This window comes from Canis lupus, chromosome 15 (genome assembly GCF_011100685.1).
Source record: "Canis lupus familiaris isolate Mischka breed German Shepherd chromosome 15, alternate assembly UU_Cfam_GSD_1.0, whole genome shotgun sequence".
Lineage (NCBI taxonomy): Eukaryota > Metazoa > Chordata > Mammalia > Carnivora > Canidae > Canis > Canis lupus.
Genome location: NC_049236.1, coordinates 50,929,728 through 50,948,550, shown reverse-complemented (window position 1 = coordinate 50,948,550; position 18,823 = coordinate 50,929,728). Strand labels below are relative to the sequence as shown.

Sequence of the window (18,823 nt, the reverse complement as noted above, 5' to 3'; positions counted from 1 at the left end):
AGTTCCTCCAGCTAATGTAAAAACAGAGGAGAAAATATGTTCTCTGCTGTACCCGAGCCCTATTTTTGTCTTTTGGATACTAATTCCAACCAGCTATGCAGCAGACACACCTTAAGGCCTCCTGTCCTGGGCTGTCCTCTCTGGCCTCCTGCCCTGCCTCTGTACACCACCCCCATTCCACACCAGTTCCCAGCAGCAGCAGCCTGCCAGGGCTGAGCAAGCCACCACTAGTGTGGGGACCCCTAGAGTTGCCAGGATACAGGGAGATCTAGAGGGCTTGCAGGGAGGGTGGTCCCAAGCAGGGGTGATATGGGATTCTGAAGGAGCTGGGGCAGCAGCCATTGCTAACCTGTAGAGAAACATTTATCTTTTTAACGATTGATATGGCCACACTGATGGGTGCTGATGGATACCAGCCCCACCTCACTGTGCAGCCAACGCTGAATAACTGAACCTTGCTGAGATCCAAATTTCTCATGTGTCAAAAGAAGCATATCTGTCCTGCCTCCCTACATCGTCCTTATGGGTCATAGTCCATAATGAATACTGCTTAACAGCAGAACTTAGATGACTTTTACTTAAACTTTGCCTTTATATTTACCAGGGCCATCCGAATGGTCTTGAGCAAATTATTTAATGTTTCTATGCTTGCTTTCTCATCTGTAAACAAGAGGTAGAACTAGCCCCCACCTCGTAGGGTCCTTGTGAAGATTACATTGACATGAGTCAATACATGTAGAGTGATCGAAACAGTGACGGGCACCATAATAACCATTAGGCGGCTCTGAGTTGGCAGCTATTGAGTTGGCCCTGAGTTGGCAGCTAATGACTTTCCTGGTCTGCTATGGCTGGGTGACTTAAACACAACAAAAATGTCTTGTCTCACAGTTCTTTTTTTTTTTTTTTTCCCCACAGTTCTGATCCCACTTCTCCTAGAAGTTGAAGGAAAGGCTCTAGGCTCTAGTCTCAAGATGAAGGTCCTGAGGATGAGCAGATAGGGAGGCTGTACTTTGGTTTGCTTTGGGTTAATGGATATTTATATGGCTAGATGCTGATCGCTACCAAAATAAACAGAAAAGGCAAAGAGATTATTTTCAACCCTTACATGCCTTCTAAAAGTTGTCCCTAGTTTTCTGAGTCATCAGATACCATGCACCATCTTTTCTTGACAACCTTGTTATTTTTTCCACTATCCCCTTAGGGGACCTTGGGCAAATCACTTCAGTTTCTGGAGCCTCACTTTCTTTTCTGTTAAACAGGGACACACAAGTGAGAATCAAGCCAGGTAAGGTATATAGAAGTCCTCTAAAAATAAGAGGCGTCGTATAAACATTATGGAGGAAGACATTTTATGGTTTATTAAGTCCATAAGTACAAGCATCTCTTTAAGATTGGAAATACTCCTGTAGGAGGCATCCAAGCCTCAAGATAGACAATGATACCTGTGGTCATATTCAAAGGATGAGGATTATGTATTTCAAAGGCAGATAGACCAGAAGGCTGGAGAGTGACTTAACAACGGTGCTCACCTATAGAAAAGGCTAGACAGGATTACAGTCAACTCTTTCCATCTTCACTGATGACAGAATAAAAGAAAATGAGCATCAACAAGGGGGATTTCCAGTAGACATAAAATCTTTTTCTTTGAGTGAGGATTCTTAAACATTGAGTGCAGGGCTCAGTCTGCATGGAGTCTCCTCTCTGAAGGCCCATAGATGTGGTACTTAGTGAGGACATGAGAACCAGCACATGGGGTCAGATCAGGGGTTTGCTAGGACCAAGGAACTCTGTGTTGGAAAAGAAAGATAGCCCCCTTCCCATGCCAGAAAAGATCCGTTGCATTCCCAAACTGCCACGTTCACATCCACACTTTTCTTGAACAAATTTATGTTTTTAGCTTTTGCCAATTTACTGATTCACGTGTATCCTATTTCTAAACTAGCATTCTTGTTATTAAAGGGTTGTTGCATTTATAGGTTAGAAGCACAAACTTGGAATGGAAGAGCCTGGGTTCCCTTCTGGATTTTGCCCTCTTCCAGCTGTGCTGCTTTGGTTAATTAACTGATTGCTCTACATTGGTTTCCTTATCTGTAAAATGGAGATAATAAAAGTTCCTACCTTAGGGGTGGCTGTCAGCGTACCTGGTACAAAATAAATGGCCCAAAGTTGTAGCCAATATTATGCTAAAGCAACCTCCTCAGTTTCAAAGGGGTGCCTTTTAGATCTTGCACTTGGAGATCCGTTTGTTCTATTAGCTTGGAGTTTTAGATGCAACAGCTTTCTAGTCTGTGGTGTATTCCTTTTCATCTTAAAAAAAAATGTATTCTTGCAAGAAAATACATCTCCCTCCTTGTTTACTCTAGTTACCATTCTCTGAACTTTCTCAGACTCCATTACATCTGCCTTGAAGGGAAGTGACCTGGAATTGTCCAAGTGATGTCCTCCCTAAAGGGAGAAAGCTGGGCTGAATAATTTATTAAGGTACCTTCTGGCAAAATGAATCTCTGCAATGATTCTTAGGTTAAAGAATTTTTTTTTCAGCCTGCCTCAGTCTGTTAGCAGAGATCTCTTTATAACACTAGAGGTCACTGTTAAAGCAATATTTCAAAAGCCTAAGCCTTACATCAGCAATAAAATTGAGATAGAATCCTTCAGAGCACGATTATATGGATAGTTCGAGGGCAGCAGCTGGAATTTTGTCAAGTTCCTAAATTGAAATCCACTTCTAATCTCTTCTTGTTTCTCACCCTTAGAAAACAATTCCGCTTTCCCTGTGGTAGTAAGACCTCTACCTGGGAAGACCTGAGACTGAGAAGTCTGCTCTGGCTTGAACTGCTGACTTCCAAATCAACCTCTCCTGCCCTGACACAAGAGCCAGGACTACTTGTGTATTTGTGAGCATCTTCAACTCATTTCCATTTGTCAACACCCCCTGCTTGCACCTGCCACTCCAAACCTGTTCAACGGGAATCTGGGAATCCGCTTCCCAGACCCTCTGTCTCCTCCAATTTCACATCCAAAGAGACTCCCTTCTCAACTTTCTCACTAGTGATTAAGGCCAGATTCAGTCTGCAAATTAAGGCCCTCCATTCACCAAGTCCTGTTCATTTTATATCCTACCTGCCTTCTGAATATGTCTTTTTCTGTACAATCGGGATAACAACTGTATACTTTTCATAGTGCTATGGGGATAAATAAGGCTACCATTAGGCAGCAGCCAGGAGAATGCCTAGTCTTAGGCTACCCCTGTGCCACTATCACACCTTCCCCAGCAGCCATCTAGGGGGATCCCAGAACCTGTCCAGCTCCTGTCAAGATCTCTTGGTCTCTCCCAATCTGCCATGTGAGCCTCAGGACTGACTCACCATGTCCTCTATCCTCTAAGACCCAGGACTCTCAAGTGACCTCTCATCCTCAAGAGTCTAGTCCTTACCCTATTTCCTTTCTTTTTTTAAAGATTGTATTTATTTATTCATGAGAGACACAGAGAGAGAGGCAGAGACATAGGCAGAGGGAGAAGCAGGCTCCCTGCGGGGAACCCGATGTGGAACTCGATTCTAGGATGCTGGGATCATGACCTGAGCCAAAGGCAGACACTCAACCCCTGTGCCACCCAGGGTGCACGCGCCCCCCCCCCCCTCCGTTTCCTGACCTCATCTGGCATTCCTCACCCGGTGTTCCTTTCCAACCCCTGCCCTCTGGAACTTGGGTCAGTCATCAGCAAAATCTTCCTTTCCCTCTATCACTTCTCTGAGTGTTCCTCTCACCTCCCCAACTGAAACTTGGCTCTGTCCCCTAGGGACGCTGCTTTCCCCGTGGCCCTGTGCAGTGGTGGCTGGATCTCTCCCCTGGGGTTGAGATGGGGGGATGGGGCTCCTCTTGTTCCTCCTTGCTGCCTCTAGACCACGCTCACGCAGCTTTGATGATCTTATCAACAGACTGTAACGATCTCCAGTTATTGTGACCACATTTTGATTATTTTAATCTGTCTCACCTTCACTTTCCCAGTATTACCCCATCTTGAGTCTTAGCTATCTCCAGGGACCCATGCATCAGCTTTCCAGCACCTTGACTTCTCTTCCAATGACCCTGTCCTCTACCCACCTGACCTCAGCTACTCATTCCCATGGCCTTACCCTAGACAAACGGTGTCCAAGAGAACTCCTGCCAAGAAAACACGGAAATGTTTTCTCTACTCTTTCTGATAGGGCCTCAGTCACAAGTGGTTACTGAATACTCAAAATGTGACTAGTGCAACTGAAGAAAACAAATTTTAAATTTTATTTAATGTTGAACTAATTTAAATGTAAAGCAACTCTCTGTGCTTGTGTTCTTGTGCTCTCCTGCTTGTATCCCTGAAGTTGGCTCCTAGCTAAGGCCAACTCACCCCTAGCGCCTTAGAGCCCACCCCTCTCACTGCTAAATTCTCCCTCCTTTCTTCATCAGTTTTTCCATTTCTACAAGGTCATTTCCATCAACCTGCAAACATGCTGTTATTTCTCCCATTTTAAGAAAAATCTCTCTTGACCCCAGCTCTACATCTGGCACTTTGTATTCCCCTCATTCTCTAGAGCAAAACTCCTTGAGAAAATGGTCCACACTCACAGACGTCAACTTCTTTCCTCTTGTGATTGCTTAAATCTCCACTCAGAAACTGCTCTTAACACAGTACCTGTGACCCCATTTGCTAAACCCAGTAATTATTTCCCAGTCCTCATCTAACCTAATGATCAGCAGCATTGTAGGCTTGCTTGACACTCTTCCTTGGAACACTTTCTTCACTCGGTTCCAGGACAGCACACTTGCCTGGTTTTCTTCCCACCTTGCTGGCTGCTCCATCTTCATCTCCTATAATAGCTTCTTCTTCCTCAACTCTACAACCTCTGAATATCAGCATGCCCAAGGTTTTGTCCTTGGACTTCTTCTTTTTTCTGTTATTCACTCCTTAGCTGATCTCACCTAGTCTCATAGCTTTGGACATCACCTACATTCTGATCATCCTTGTGTTTTTCTCTCTAATGCAGACCACTCCTCTGAAGTCCAGCCCAAATTATCTAACTGCCAGCTTGACATCTCTAACCTAACAGGTCCCAAACTGAACTCCTGATATCCACCTCCTTGCAAAAGTCACTTGCTCTTCCTAAAGTGTTCTCCATGTCAGTTAAGGGCAATTCCATTTATTTTTCAGCTGCTCAGCCAAAATCATTAGAAATATCTTTGGCCTTCTCTCTCTCTGTCTCTCTCTCTCTCTCTCTCTCTCTCTCTCTCTCCATGGATCATACATATGCACACACACACTGTACCTGATCCATCAGCAAATTTTATTGACTTTATCTTCAAATTATTTTTTTAAAGATTTTATTTATTATTTGAGAGAGAGAGAGAGAACAGGAGTTGGGAGGAGGGGCAGAGGGAGAGAGAGAACCAGACTGCCCGCTGAGCAGGGAGCCCAACTTGGGGCTCGATCCGGAGATTCCGGGATCATGACTTGAGCCGAAGTCAGACGCTCAACCAACTGAACCACCTAGATGCCCAAATTATAACCAGAAACTGATTGCCTCTCACCACTTGCATTGCAACTGCTTTGTTCTCAGCCGTCGTCCTCTCTCTCCTAGATCCCAGCACTGGTGATTTCTCTGATCCTGCCCTTGTCCCCTGCAATCTGGGATGATCCTGGTAACATTTAAGTTCCATCATGTCACTCTTCTGCTCAGGATGCTCCAAAGTCCTAATTATAGCTTTCAAGGTCCAATGAGATTAGGGCCCTATTATTGATTTTACCAAGTCTTTAATTTCTCTTTCCTTCCTTCACTTGAGACTTGCCAGACCAACCTTCCCACTGCTACTGGAAATGACCATATATGCTCCTGCCTCTGGGACTTTGCACGTGCTATTCACTCTGCATGGAGGCTCTTCCCCGAGATCTCTGTGGCTAGGTCCCTCATTTCTTCAAGTCTATTCAAATCTCACCTTTTATTGAGGCCTCTCCTGGCTCTGCCATCTAAATTTTTTACAACCCTCTTCAGCACTGTGTTTCTTTTCCTGTAGCATTTTTTTTCCTCCTTAGCTCTTAGCTCTATCTAACATGCTACTAAATTTTATTTATTTAGCCTGTTTATTGTCTGTCTCCCCCGGTAGAATGTAAGCTCTATGAAAGCAAGGATTTTTGTTGGTTTTATTCACTGCTGTATCTGGATCTCTGTCTGGGATATAGTAGGTACTCAAATATTTACTGAGTGAATTAATAAAATAATCCACATCATGCTCTTAGAACTGTGCCTGGCATATAGCAATAGTTTTATGAATCTTCACTGGTATTTTTATTGCTGTAACCGTCATCTTTTTCATCCCTGCAGCTGTCCCCTCAGACCCTCACTATCTCTTGCCTGACTAGCTCACTGGTCTCAAGAGTTGTCTTCCAGCCACCTTGAGACCAACCTACCCACTGTTTCCAGAGTTATGCTTCCTGAAAACAAATTCGATTTCTTTCATTCCTCTGTTTAAAAATGTTTTGGTGACTCTCCACTGCATTCAGATAAAGTCCTGGTACTGATGTCACAGACAAAGGGGCCACACGTGGCACATGCTCATCTCTCCAGGCCGCTTCCTCCACTCCCTCCTTACTTAAGAAACACAGCACACCACGCTGCTTCTCAACGCTGAGTCTCTCTGCCCTGCCCTTCCCTTCCCTTCTCGGCTGCCTCGTCAGCTCCTTGTCATCCCTTAAAATCCTCTTCGGGGCAACATCTCCTCCCCTGGAGTCGATTATTACCTCCTTTGTGCTCTTTGTCTCTCTTAGACATACATCCTTTAGGAGCTACATCGTATTATCTGTCTTTATGTGTTTTCTGCCCACTTTTTGAGTCTGATTTTCTCTTCTTCCTGTCTGCCTCTCTTACTTGGTGCAAACTGTTTATTCTCTCTCTCTCTTTATGATTTTATTTATTCATGAGAGACACACAGAGAGAGGCAGAGACCCAGGCAGAGGGAGAAGCAGGCTCCCTGCGGGGAGCCCGACATGGGACTCAATCCCGGGACCCCAGGATGGTGACCCCAGCCAACCACTGAGCCATCCAGGCATCCCTCTGTTTTCTCTTTGAGGTCTAGTGATTGTTGAGTTAAATTGACTCCATCCATATTTCCTAACCCACATTTGTGCACAGCCCTCTAGGATTTATGCTTTTTAGACTGGCTATAGACTACCACTCCATGAGGGAGAAAGGTTGTTACTCACGTCTCTGTACTTAGCATCTGGTTAATAGGAGGTGTGTCATCAACATTTCCTGAATGAATGCTTGAAAATTTGCACATTCCTCTGGAGAGTACAAGGCTAATTTGGGTGAGGATGTGTGAAGTCACACATTTTACTTGAAACTTTGAGGGGGAAAATATTAAAGAATCTAATGAGTATGTAACCTAAATAATATATTAAAACAAACACATTGTGAACAAGAATAAGAAATTCATTGGGATCCCTGGGTGGCTCAGCGGTTTGACACCTGCCTTCGGCCCAGGGCGTGATCCTGGAGTCCCAGGATCGAGTCCCATGTCTGGCTCCTTGCATGGGGCCTGTCTTCTGCCTGTGTCTCTGCCTCTCCCCCCACTCTCTCTGTGTGTCTCTTATGAATAAATGAATAAAATCTTTTAAAAAAAGAATATGAAATTCACAAGAACTTTAAAGAATAAACAGGATGCTTATTAGAAATTCTGAGCGTGTGGCCGGTCCCTCTGGGCTTCTTCTTCTGGTCCCTCAGAGGCGAGAGGTCATTCTCTTCTGGCTGCTGGTTGAGCTGCCTCAGTGGAAGATTTAGAAGGTCTACCTTCCACTCATGCCACTTTTCATTTTCCTTGTTCACATAAGCACCATTAGGAGGCTCTGTCTGGACGCCCAAACACCTCCCCACTGAACCTGTGCCCATTCAGTAATCGAGGCTTTCTTCTATTATCCTTCACCATCAAGTTCAAAACTCTAGATTCCATTCTTACTTCTCCCAAACAACACCCACTTAAGGAGGTGTTTGCTAATCTAAGATAACCTAACATCTTTTAAAAATTTATTTATTTATTTATTTATTTATTTATTTATTTATTTATTTATTTGAGAGAGTGAGAGAGAATGCGTGGGAAAGAGTAGGAGAGGGGGTGGGAGAGGGAGAGAATCTCAAGCAGACTCCACACTCACTGGACCCAGGACTTGATCTCACCACCCCAACATCATGACCTGAGCCAAAATCACAGGCCAGAGGCCAAACTGACTGAGCCACCCAGGCACCTAACCTAAGATAACCTAACATCTTATTCTCTTTCCTAATTGGAAACATCCTCAGGGATGCCTGGGTGGCTCAGTGGTTGAGCATCTGCTCAGGTCATGATCCTGGAGTTTTGGGATCGAGTCCCACATAGGCTTCCTGCTAGGAGCCTGCTTCTCCCTCTGCCTATGTCTCTGCCTCTCTCTGTGTGTCTCATGAATAAAGAAATAAAATCTTAAAAAAGAAAAAGAAACCTCTTTATGTGAGTCTTGGTAGAAGGCAGGACCCTGCGCATCACCACGTGATTTGATTGTCTATTTAGTGACCCAGCTGTTCTTAGTTTCTTGATCCTGGTCTTCCTGTTTGTCAATTCTTCAAATTACCTTGTATCCTTCCGACAAAATTATTTCCTGCTTAAGTTAACTAGATTTTTGTTGCTTTTAAGAACCCTGACACACACACACACACACACACACACACACACACACACACACATCTTGCCTTTTTTAAAAAACTAACATTGAATCATGGGGTGAGCACTATGCTAAGACTTTCCGCGCATGACTTACTTAATTCTCTTAACAACCTAATGGAAAATATAGTATCTGGATTCCGCACATGAACAAACAAACACAAACAGGCTAATTGCTTCGCCCAAGGTCACACCACTTATGAGTGCTAGAGGTAGGATTTAAACCTGGGAGTCTGATTCCCGAGCACCCCATGCTCATCACAATAATACCTTGCCTGACTCTCCTGAATTTAGCTCCGTCCTCAACCCTTATGTTCTCTGAAAGCTCAGTTCTCACTTCTTTCATGAAGCCTCACTGTCCACTCCAATACATACTGACAGTCCCCTTCTCAACTCCCATAGCACTCACTGCTGATGCCAAGCAATTCAACACTTGTCAATATACTGTGCTATTATTTCAATTCAATATACTGTGCTGTAATAAATTGTGGTATTATTCAGTAGCTTCATGTAGATTCATTTTTTCCTTCTCCATTCATTTCTGCTCCCCAGTGTAATCTAATCATGCTTCTGTATGCTGCTTTAGCGACAAAGAGTTAGGCTAGGATGCACATTGCCTAAGCTCCATCCACAGCATGGTAGGCCTGAATAAAGACTAGGTCCATTCTATCACACTCCAGCTGAATTTTCAGTACTTACAACTCAAATAGCAGACAGCATATAGGCTTCAGAGCCAGACCAGGCCAGTTCGTTCTAGTTCTGTCACATTATGACCCAAATAAGTGTTTATGGAGCCGAGTTCTTTGCTTGTACAAATGGAGAAAATACCTAAGACACATGGTTGTGAGCACTGAGTACTCAGAGGTAGGGGTGCCCAGCTGGCTCAGTCAGGAGAGCATGTGACTCTTAATCTCGAGGTTGTAAGTTGAAGCCCCACGTTGGGTATAGAGATTACTTAAAAATAAGATATATTTTTAAAGTGCTCATGATAAAGCCTAAAGTGCTCAGTATGATTTTATGCTCTCCTCCCTTGCCACCTTCCCTCATCCAAGATGGCTCTTGAGAGACATCCAGGAATCATTTTGTTCTTAATTAAATCAAATAAAGCAGGGTTTCTCCACCCTGTTATTATTGAGACCCTAAGCTGCCTAATTCTGCATTGTGGGGAGCCGTTTTGTGTGTTGTAGCGAGCTTAGCAGCATCCCTGGCCATAACCTCTATCTACTAAATGCCAGCAGCATGCTCCTACCTTCCAGTCCTAACACCCAAAAATGTCTCCTGTGGAGGACAAAATCACACTGGTTAAGACCACTGAGATAAGGTTTATGAGGGCATTCTGTAGGACATTCAGCCTATACCAATGACATACTATCTAACAGTTTACATACAAATCCTTTACAACCAAGAATGACCTACTTGCAGCTTTAGGTAATTAGACCTAAACCTCAGGGATCAGGTAAGGGAAACAGAATTGACAGAGAGGCCTTTGCCTCTCCTTGAGGAAGGAAATTCCTTCTGACCTTTTGCCTACTCTGCCCCTGCCTCCTGTGACAGGATCAGTTGGGGCAGGAGATAGGAGGCTGGACCAAGCATACCCAGTTCCTGTATTGAGTAGTGTCAGAGCAGATAAAATGCCTTCAGGATTTGAGATGCTTTCCTCTTACCATTTGAAGTCAAGATACTAAAAAAAGTAGGAGGTGATCTTTTCTCCTATATGCAGAATGATGTAAAAGTCCTGTTCTTAGCCTGCTACTGTATCTTGTTAAATGTTGTTAAAAACCCTGACTTTATTAGTTATAATAAGTAATTAACATAGTTCATAGAGCACCTGATCAGACTTCCAAGGTGGGCATTTTGAAGAAAAAGGCAGCTTATAATATGATTGCTTTTTCTTGGGACTTAAAGACGTTTTTAATATTTCTGAATCCAGCTTAAAATTTTTATTAGGAAAAAAGATATTAATGTATAGTAAAGGTTTAACTATTTCTACATATAGCTACATTTGTCCATTTTCTAAAACAATGATTTTTTTCTCTTGTTTCTTTTTCCAGTGCAGAGAATTTTAGAATTTCGAAACTGAAAAATGCTTTTGAAGTTTTTAAGTTTTCAATCTTTTTTTTTAAGATTTTATTTACTTATTAATGAGAAAAAGAGAGAGGGGCAGAGACACGGGCAGAGGGAGAAGCAGGCTCCCCGCAGGGAGCCCAATGCAGGACTCAATCCTGGAACCCCAGGATCACATCCTGAGTGAAAGAGACGCTCAACTGCTAAGCCACCCAGGCGTCCCAAGTTTTCAATCTTTTTATATCATGGGTCCCTTTGGCATTCTTGTGATCCCTTCCAGAATAATTTTTTTAAAAGATTTTATTTATTTATTTATGAGAGAGAGAGAGAGAGAGAGAGAGAGAGAGAGGGAGGGAGAAGCAGGCTCCATGTTGTATGTAGCATGGGTCAGAATTTCCCTCCTTTTTATGCTTGAATAATATTCCATTTTGCTTACCATCCTTTTGCTTTATTTTTTTTTAAAGATTTTGTTTATTTATTCATGAGAGACGCACACAGAGAGGGAGAGAGAGAAAGAGGCAGAGGGAGAAGCAGGCTCCGTGCAGGGAGCCCGACATGGGACTCGATCCCAGAACCGCGGGGTCATGTCCTGGGCTGAAGGCAGATGCTCAACCACTGAGCCACCCAGGTGTCCCCATTCATTTGTTGATGAACATTTGGGTTTTTTCCACTTCTTGGATACTGTGAGTAATGCTGCTAGGAACACGGGTGTACACATACCTGTTTGAGTCCCTGCTTTCAATACTTTTAGGTATATACCCTAAAGTAAAGTTGCTGGATCATACAGTAATTCTTTTAACTGGACCTACCGTACTGTTTTCCATAACAGCTGCCGCATTTTACATTCTCACCAACAGTGCACAGGGATTCTGATTTTTCCACATCCTTGCCACACTTATTTTGTTTGTTTGTTTTGTTTTAAAGATTTTATTTATTTATTCATGAGAGACACAGAGAGAGAGGCAGAGACACAGGCAGAGGGAGAAGCAGGCTCCATGCAGGGAGCCTGATGTGGGACTCGATCCCAGGACCCCAGGATCACACTCTGAGCCAAAGGCAGATGCTCAACCACTGAGCCACCCAGACCCCCTGTTTTTGTTAAATAATAGCCATCATAATGGGTATAAGATGGAGTTTTCAACATATTTTTAAAAATAAATTTGTGGGATGCCCGGGTGGCTCAGCGGTTGGGCATCTGCCTTCAGCTCAGGGCGTGATCTTGGAGACCCAGAATCAAGTCACGCATCGGGCTCCCTGCATGGAGCCTGCTTCTCTCTCTGCCTGTGTCTCTGCTTCTCTCTCTGTGTCTCTCATGAATAAATAAATAAAATCTTTTTAAAAATGTGTAATATAGTAATGAATATATGCTGTTCATTAACATATTAATATTAAAAACTCGAAAAAAGTCTAACAATTATCATAGTTTCAAAGTAACAATGAGCCCAAGCAATATTTCAAGATACCTGCAACAATTGCCATATAATTTGAAGATACCTATGGTTTCTTTCTCTTTTTAAGGTTTTATTTATTTATCTGGCAGAGAGGGAGAGAGACAGCATGCACAAGCAGGGGGGAGTGGGAGGCAGAGGGAGAGGGAGAAACAGGCTCCCCACTGAGCAAGGAGCCCAATGTGGGGCTCGATCCTAGGACCGTGAGCCTAAGGCAGGTGTTTAACCAACTGGGCCTCCCGGGCACCCCATTATACGTATGGTTTCTGTTGGTGACAAAGCACAGCTAATAGAAGGCAAACACTACTGTGGTTTGTTGCCTACGTTCACAATGACAGAAAATGCCCATTTTCATTTAAAGGTTACTGGAAACTAAATGCACTATTTTCCCCCATATGAGTTTATAGACCCCAAATATTCCCTTTGAAAACCTTGGGGGGTTGTGGACCCCAGGTTAAGAATTATTGATACAGTTTCTTTGCCATTTGATAGGGGATGATAGTGAGGCCTCCAGGGGTGAAGTGATTTGACAAGAGTGACACAGTCACATAGTTAGCGGCAGAGCCGGGACTAGAACTCAGTTTCCCTGTTCCAGTCTCCCCATTCCTGTGTGCTCCTTATCATAGACATCCTATGCAAAATGATCCACAGGAGAGCCCTCTCTCTGTGCACAGAACCCTTTAATTCATTCCTTTGCACATAGTAGGTTTTGTAAATAGTCAGAGGATGAATGGTGTATACTACAAGCACGAGAAACCAGAACTGTAATGCCATCAGCCCTTTTTGCTGAGAATCTTTGTGTGGGGCATTTTTTTCTATCCAGCAGCAACAATGAGCTAGAAAATACCATTTCAGCGGCACCTGGGTGGCTCAGTGGTTGAGTGTCTGCCTGTGGCTCAAGGCATGACACTGGAGTCCCGGGATCTAGTCCCGCATCGGGCTCCCCGCAGAGAGCCTGCTTCTCCCTCTGCCTGTGTCTCTGCCTCTCTCTCTGTGTCTCTCATGAATAAATAAAATCTTTTAAAAAAATTAAAAAAGAAATTACCACTTCATTTTCATAAATTAAGGAAAGGGATTAAAAGTTAAAGGTGTTATTTGCTTCCAACCTACATATGTAACAAACACTTTTTCCCCCCCCAAGTGAATTAGTGAAAGCCTGGTCTTTGAAAAAGTTATCTGACTAATACCTGAACATAGGTCTTAGAAAATAGTTTCAGATTTCAAACTATTTTTGGAAATATTGCTATCATTTAAATCATGTGTTTTAGAAACCATCTTGACAGCATATGTTACACATCTGTTCTTACCTGTTCAGTTTCTTAAGAAAGGGCTTGTCCCAGCCTGAAAGCAAAAGAGACAGAAGTAATGACCCAAAGAAGAAGAACCCAGTGAATTCAGCCTTAAGTTTCCTACGTGCTTTCTAGATCCTTGCTTACCATCTAAAGCAATTTGCTTAATCTTGCTAGTAGTTTTTAAGTTTGTTCTTAAAACTTACAATGAGTTGTGATGAAAGCTAGATGACGGTTCTTCTGAAGCAGGTGTCTATTGTTGGATGTGTTTAAATCGGTGACATTAGTCATTGTGTGACATGGGCTCTGCTGCACTTGGTTATCGAAAGCCTGTTTTTCTAGTCCATAGTGGGCTGGTTGATAGAACTAACTTTCTGTTTCTTTTTTTTTTTTTTTAATTTTTATTTATTTATGATAGTCACAGAGAGAGAGAGAGAGAGACAGAGACACAGGCAGAGGGAGAAGCAGGCTCCATGCACCGGGAGCCTGACGTGGGATTCGATCCCGGGTCTCCAGGATCGTGCCCTGGGCCAAAGGCAGGCGCTAAACCACTGCGCCACCCAGGGATCCCATGTTTCTTTGATTCTGAGAGAAGCTACAGAAACTTTTAGGTTGTCTGTTTGTTTCAGTTTTATCTATCTGCCAACAGGACACTTACTTAGTCATTTGCCAAATAACTAGACTGGTATTTGTTCCTGGAAGGCAATCACCTCCATTTCTGATGCGTCTGTGCACTTGGCATGCCTAGTTTTTACCTGAGGCAAAGGGCCAACTCTCTTAAGAAGCTTTACCTGTGTCAAGGCCAAGGGATTGTTCTTTTTCTCTAAACAGATGGACTGTTCCCTAAAAAGATTTCAAACTCACTACCAGAGAGAAACATTGGAATAATTTGGCATAATTTTTATTTTATTTTCCTGGCTTTGGGGAATGATATATATAAAAAAACCCTTTAGACTTGCAAGCTTCTAGCTAGTTCCTTAGATACTTCCAGTGTGTGCTCTCTGACATCCAAATCATATTTGGTTCATAAATCCTATTTATATGACACGACATGTCCTATTTTTACTTTAAATATTTGACAACCTCAATGTGGTTTAAGATGAATAAATGCACACATTTCACAAGGCGGGGAAGCAACCTCGCAGGTTTGCCAACACCGCATGTGGTGCTGTGCTTTAGAAACCTGCTGTTTCTAAAACGTGTTTGACGGGAGTGCTCAGTCCATGGCATGGATCCAACTCCGGTTTTTAAGGTCCAGAATTATAATTTTATTTGATCTCCCAGACAGTTTTTTCCTTTCCTTTTTTTTTTCTTGGCGCCAGAATAGGCTAAAAATGATGAGAGAATGTGGCCCCAGATTCCTCTGTTTCCTGCCAAATCATCAGCATTCTAGGCAGGGCAGTGCAAATGTCCTGTGCATTTCAGAGAGAAGAACTTTAATAATAATAATAATCAGGCAGTGGGTTATGGCTAAACCTTAGGCGATTAATTCCAACAGGTTGTGAAGCCCCCTGGGGAGCTTGGTGAGGGGTCTTCGTGGCATTTTAACCTTCAGATCTTTGATTTCCTGTTTCTGATGAGAGAGTGCTGGGGATGACATTCCCCCTTCCCCAGCAATTCCTGCACCCTCCCCTCCCACACACATGTAGGAGGGCCCACCCAGGGAAAGGAAGGGTGAGCCCCAAATGCCATTGATCTGGAATGATTGGATAAGCAGGAAAGCTCCCCTCTTTCATCCTACTCCACCCCCCACGACCACCTCCTCCACTGATGTTTGCCATTCTAGCAATAGCGCTAGCCTCTCCCTTGACTTTCTTTGAAATGTCTCATGCTCCTGAGAAGCAGCAGCAGGACATTTGACCATCTGCATGACCGACATCACTGATTCCTTCACGCCTTTCCAGGGCAGCAGCTGCGGAACCAGGGAGCACTGGACCCTTGACGTTCTTGAGGCAAACGATCATTTTGATCATTTGCTCACATGTTGTCACTCGGTCAACAAATACCTGGTGAGTTTCTACTCTAGCTGCACTGTTCTAGGTGCTGGGGTACAGGGCTGTGGGGTGAATGAGAAAATATGGATCCCTACTCTAATGAGTTTGCATCCTAGTTGGGGAAGAAGCAAACAAATTAAAGGACAGGGTAAGTTCATATAGTGGTAAATTCTGCTATGATGGCTTAAAGTGGGATCTGTAAAGGGTACCCTGGGTTTGGAACCTGAAATTTAGGCTTTTAGCTCTGTCGCCTTGGCTGCCTGGCTAGGCATGCTGGTTCAAGGCTTTCCTCCTGTGGTTCCCTGTCTCAGAATGCTCTTGGCCCACATTTCCACATACCTGGTGCATAATCAAGCTCACATACCCCTATGTGTATATTAATATATTGTATGCACACACACACACATCTGAACCATCTGAAAATAAATCACAAGCATTCTGATGGTCTACCCCAAAATACTTAAGCACGTATCTCTTCAGAACAAGACAATTTCTCCACGTAACCAAGTAGGGATCCTGGGAATAATGGTCTTGGAACCTGAACCCCTCTGGTGCCATGCAGTGCAAGCAGCCGTGAAATAGTTCTAGAATGCTCCGGATGCATAGCCAAGGTCTTTGCAGTACTGCATCTGGGTGTTCAAGAGTCAGAAGAGGAGAGGTTTGTTGTGGAGGGATGTAATGTGTCTGTGTCCCATGGTGTTCCACAAAGAAGTCAGTGAGTTCTGGGGTTGGCAGTGCTCTGTTCTGTAGAGACACCTTTCCTTCGCCTGTATAAGGGATGAACATAATAAGTAGCCATCTTCCCATATAACTCTTGAGCATCACAGGTGGGACTGGCTGCCCAGCCCACACAGTCACAGGCTCTGACATCAGAGGGATATGATGCTCAGCTTCATGTTCTGCTATTGCCACCTTGAAATTCTTAATAATTTTGAATGAGGGACGCCGTGTCTTCATACCTGGGCTTCATACCTATTATGTAGCTGTTTCTGATCACAGGTCACAGGAATTTTAACAGTTAAGAAACTTATAGTATCAGCAGCTACTTATAAAGAACCTCAAGAACTTTAAAAAACTTTTAGAAATGGGAGATTTAGATCTATGCAGATTTCTTTGAATCTGAATTCTATGGGGATTCTGTTATTAGAGTGTGCTAGTGAGTATGATAGCACTTTGCAATGGCTGGCAGGCATTCTTCAGGTTGCTTCAGGCGAGGACGAGGTTCTGAAGGCCCATAGCACTTACCCACCTCAAGGCAACACTGGTAAAAGGCTTGAATGTGGCTCTGCCCAGACCAGCATCTCCATCCTTGGTCACACTAACAGGTAAAGATAACTTCTGTTTCATCATTCACTGATAATTGATGTCTGCTTTAAAAACTGCTAATCATTCTGGATCCAACCACCAAATTAAAGGAACTACAGAGTCCAGAGGAATACTGAACCACATCCCAGGAATGCTGTCTGCAAAATCCAGACTGGAAAACTCTTGGGATATACAGTTGATCCCTTCGTCAAATAAACTGCAAGACTTGAAAAAGAGAGAGAGTGAAAGAGAGACAGAGAGAGAGAGAGAAAGGGGGAATTTATGTTTTTTTTTTTTTTTTTTTTAAAAAGGACACTGACCAATCACGATATATGGATCTTATTCGGATGCTGATTTAAAAGAAAAATTATAAATACACAATTAGGGAACAATTTGAAATTTGAATATTGATTATGTGCTCTTCAGGATTTATAGTTAATTATTTTAGCTGTGGCTATGGTGTTATGGTTGTTTTTTAAAAATCCTTGTCTTCTAGAGATACACACAGAGATATTTAGGGATAAAATGATGTGATGTGGGGATCCCTGGGTGGCGCAGCGGTTTGGCGCCTGCCTTTGGCCCAGGGCGCGATCCTGGAGACCCGGGATCGAATCCCACATCAGGCTCCCAGTGCATGGAGCCTGCTTCTCCCTCTGCCTGTGTCTCTGCCTCTCTCTCTCTCTCTCTGTGACTATCATAAAAAAAAAAAAAATGATGTGATGTTTGGAGGACATACAAACTCGGAGGTGGGTGGGATGAGGGCTCATTATACTATATTGCTTACTTTTGCGTGTATTCAAAATTCTTTGTAATGAAAACTAAAAATAAAGCCCATTGGTTAAAGTGGTATTGGATTATAACCTGAAGTATAAAATAAATATCTGTGAACCAGTAGTAATAGAAATAATTATATTTATATTGGGTGAATACATAGATAAATGAGAAGAAGAGACAAATGCAGAAGGACTCCAACAACTAATGTAGATACCCTAGCCTGGAGGAGAGGAACTCCCCGTTCTGTAAGTGTGACCTGGGCCTAGCGACTTTCCTCCTGAGACTGGTGTGGAAAGCACGGAGAGAAAGAGAGACTTTGCAGTGGAGAAAACTGACAAACACGACCTCAAGCCAGGCGACCAGGGCTCACGTCAGTAGTAGTAAGACATATCGGTAGCACTGCCCTTCCTAGGATGTGGTGAGAATGGCTCTTGGCCTCTGTGGTCTTCCTCCCCAAAACATATCAACCCAGTCTAATCAGGCAAACACAAATTGAGGGCCATTCTGCAAAAATATCTGACCCGTAATCCTCAAAACTCTCAAGGCCATCAAAAACAAGAAAAGTCTGCGAGGCTGCCACAACCCAGAGATGTGACAAGTAAATATAACATGGTATCCTGGTGGGGATCCTAGAACAGAAAATGGATATTAGGTGAAAACTAAGACAATGTAAATAATGTATGGACTTTAGTTGATAATGATGTGTTAGCATCAAGTCTCTAACTGTAAAAAATGTCCCATACTACTGTAAGATGTTAACGATAGGGGAAACTGGGTATATGGAAATTCTTTGTACTATCTTTACAAAAATTCCATAAATCTGAATTTAAAATAGTGTGTTGTTGGTGCAAGTTGGTTATTGAGTAGAGTATGGTAGTATGATAGGTTGAGCTTCTCACAATTTCTCATTTCTTCTTTTAATGTTCTTTTGCCCCCAGTCTTCTGCATTCCTTCACTAAAGACTGTTTGAAATATGTTTGTGAGAGAAGGAATTGAAATTGACTAAAAGTTGATATTTCTAGGCATTTCCTCTTGTCCTCCTGCTCCTTGAGGAGAAGCAGCAGGTTGGAGCTCACGTCAGAGATACTACTAGCGGTTTCCATCTCAGGGCTGCAGATAGATCTCAGGGGAGTGGAGGGAAGAGGAATGGGAAACTGTGATTAACACAATAATGTTTTCTAAAACTTCATGCGGATTGGGCCTCATCCCTCCTCCCCTGTCTCAGCAG

The 18,823-nt window shown here is 43.2% G+C and overlaps 1 protein-coding gene across 5 annotated transcripts in view; it reads left to right on the top strand.

Annotated features, from left to right (window-relative positions):
• TIGD4 (tigger transposable element derived 4) overlaps positions 1–18,823 on the top strand; it is a 49,335-nt gene that overhangs the window by 28,995 nt on the left and 1,517 nt on the right. For all 5 annotated transcript variants that reach the window (XR_005370902.1, XR_005370903.1, XR_005370904.1 and 2 more), the window contains 2 exons: positions 2,754–2,894; positions 15,427–15,531. The gene's annotated coding sequence lies outside the window, so the exon portion shown is untranslated. The remainder of the gene's footprint in view (positions 1–2,753; positions 2,895–15,426; positions 15,532–18,823) is intronic.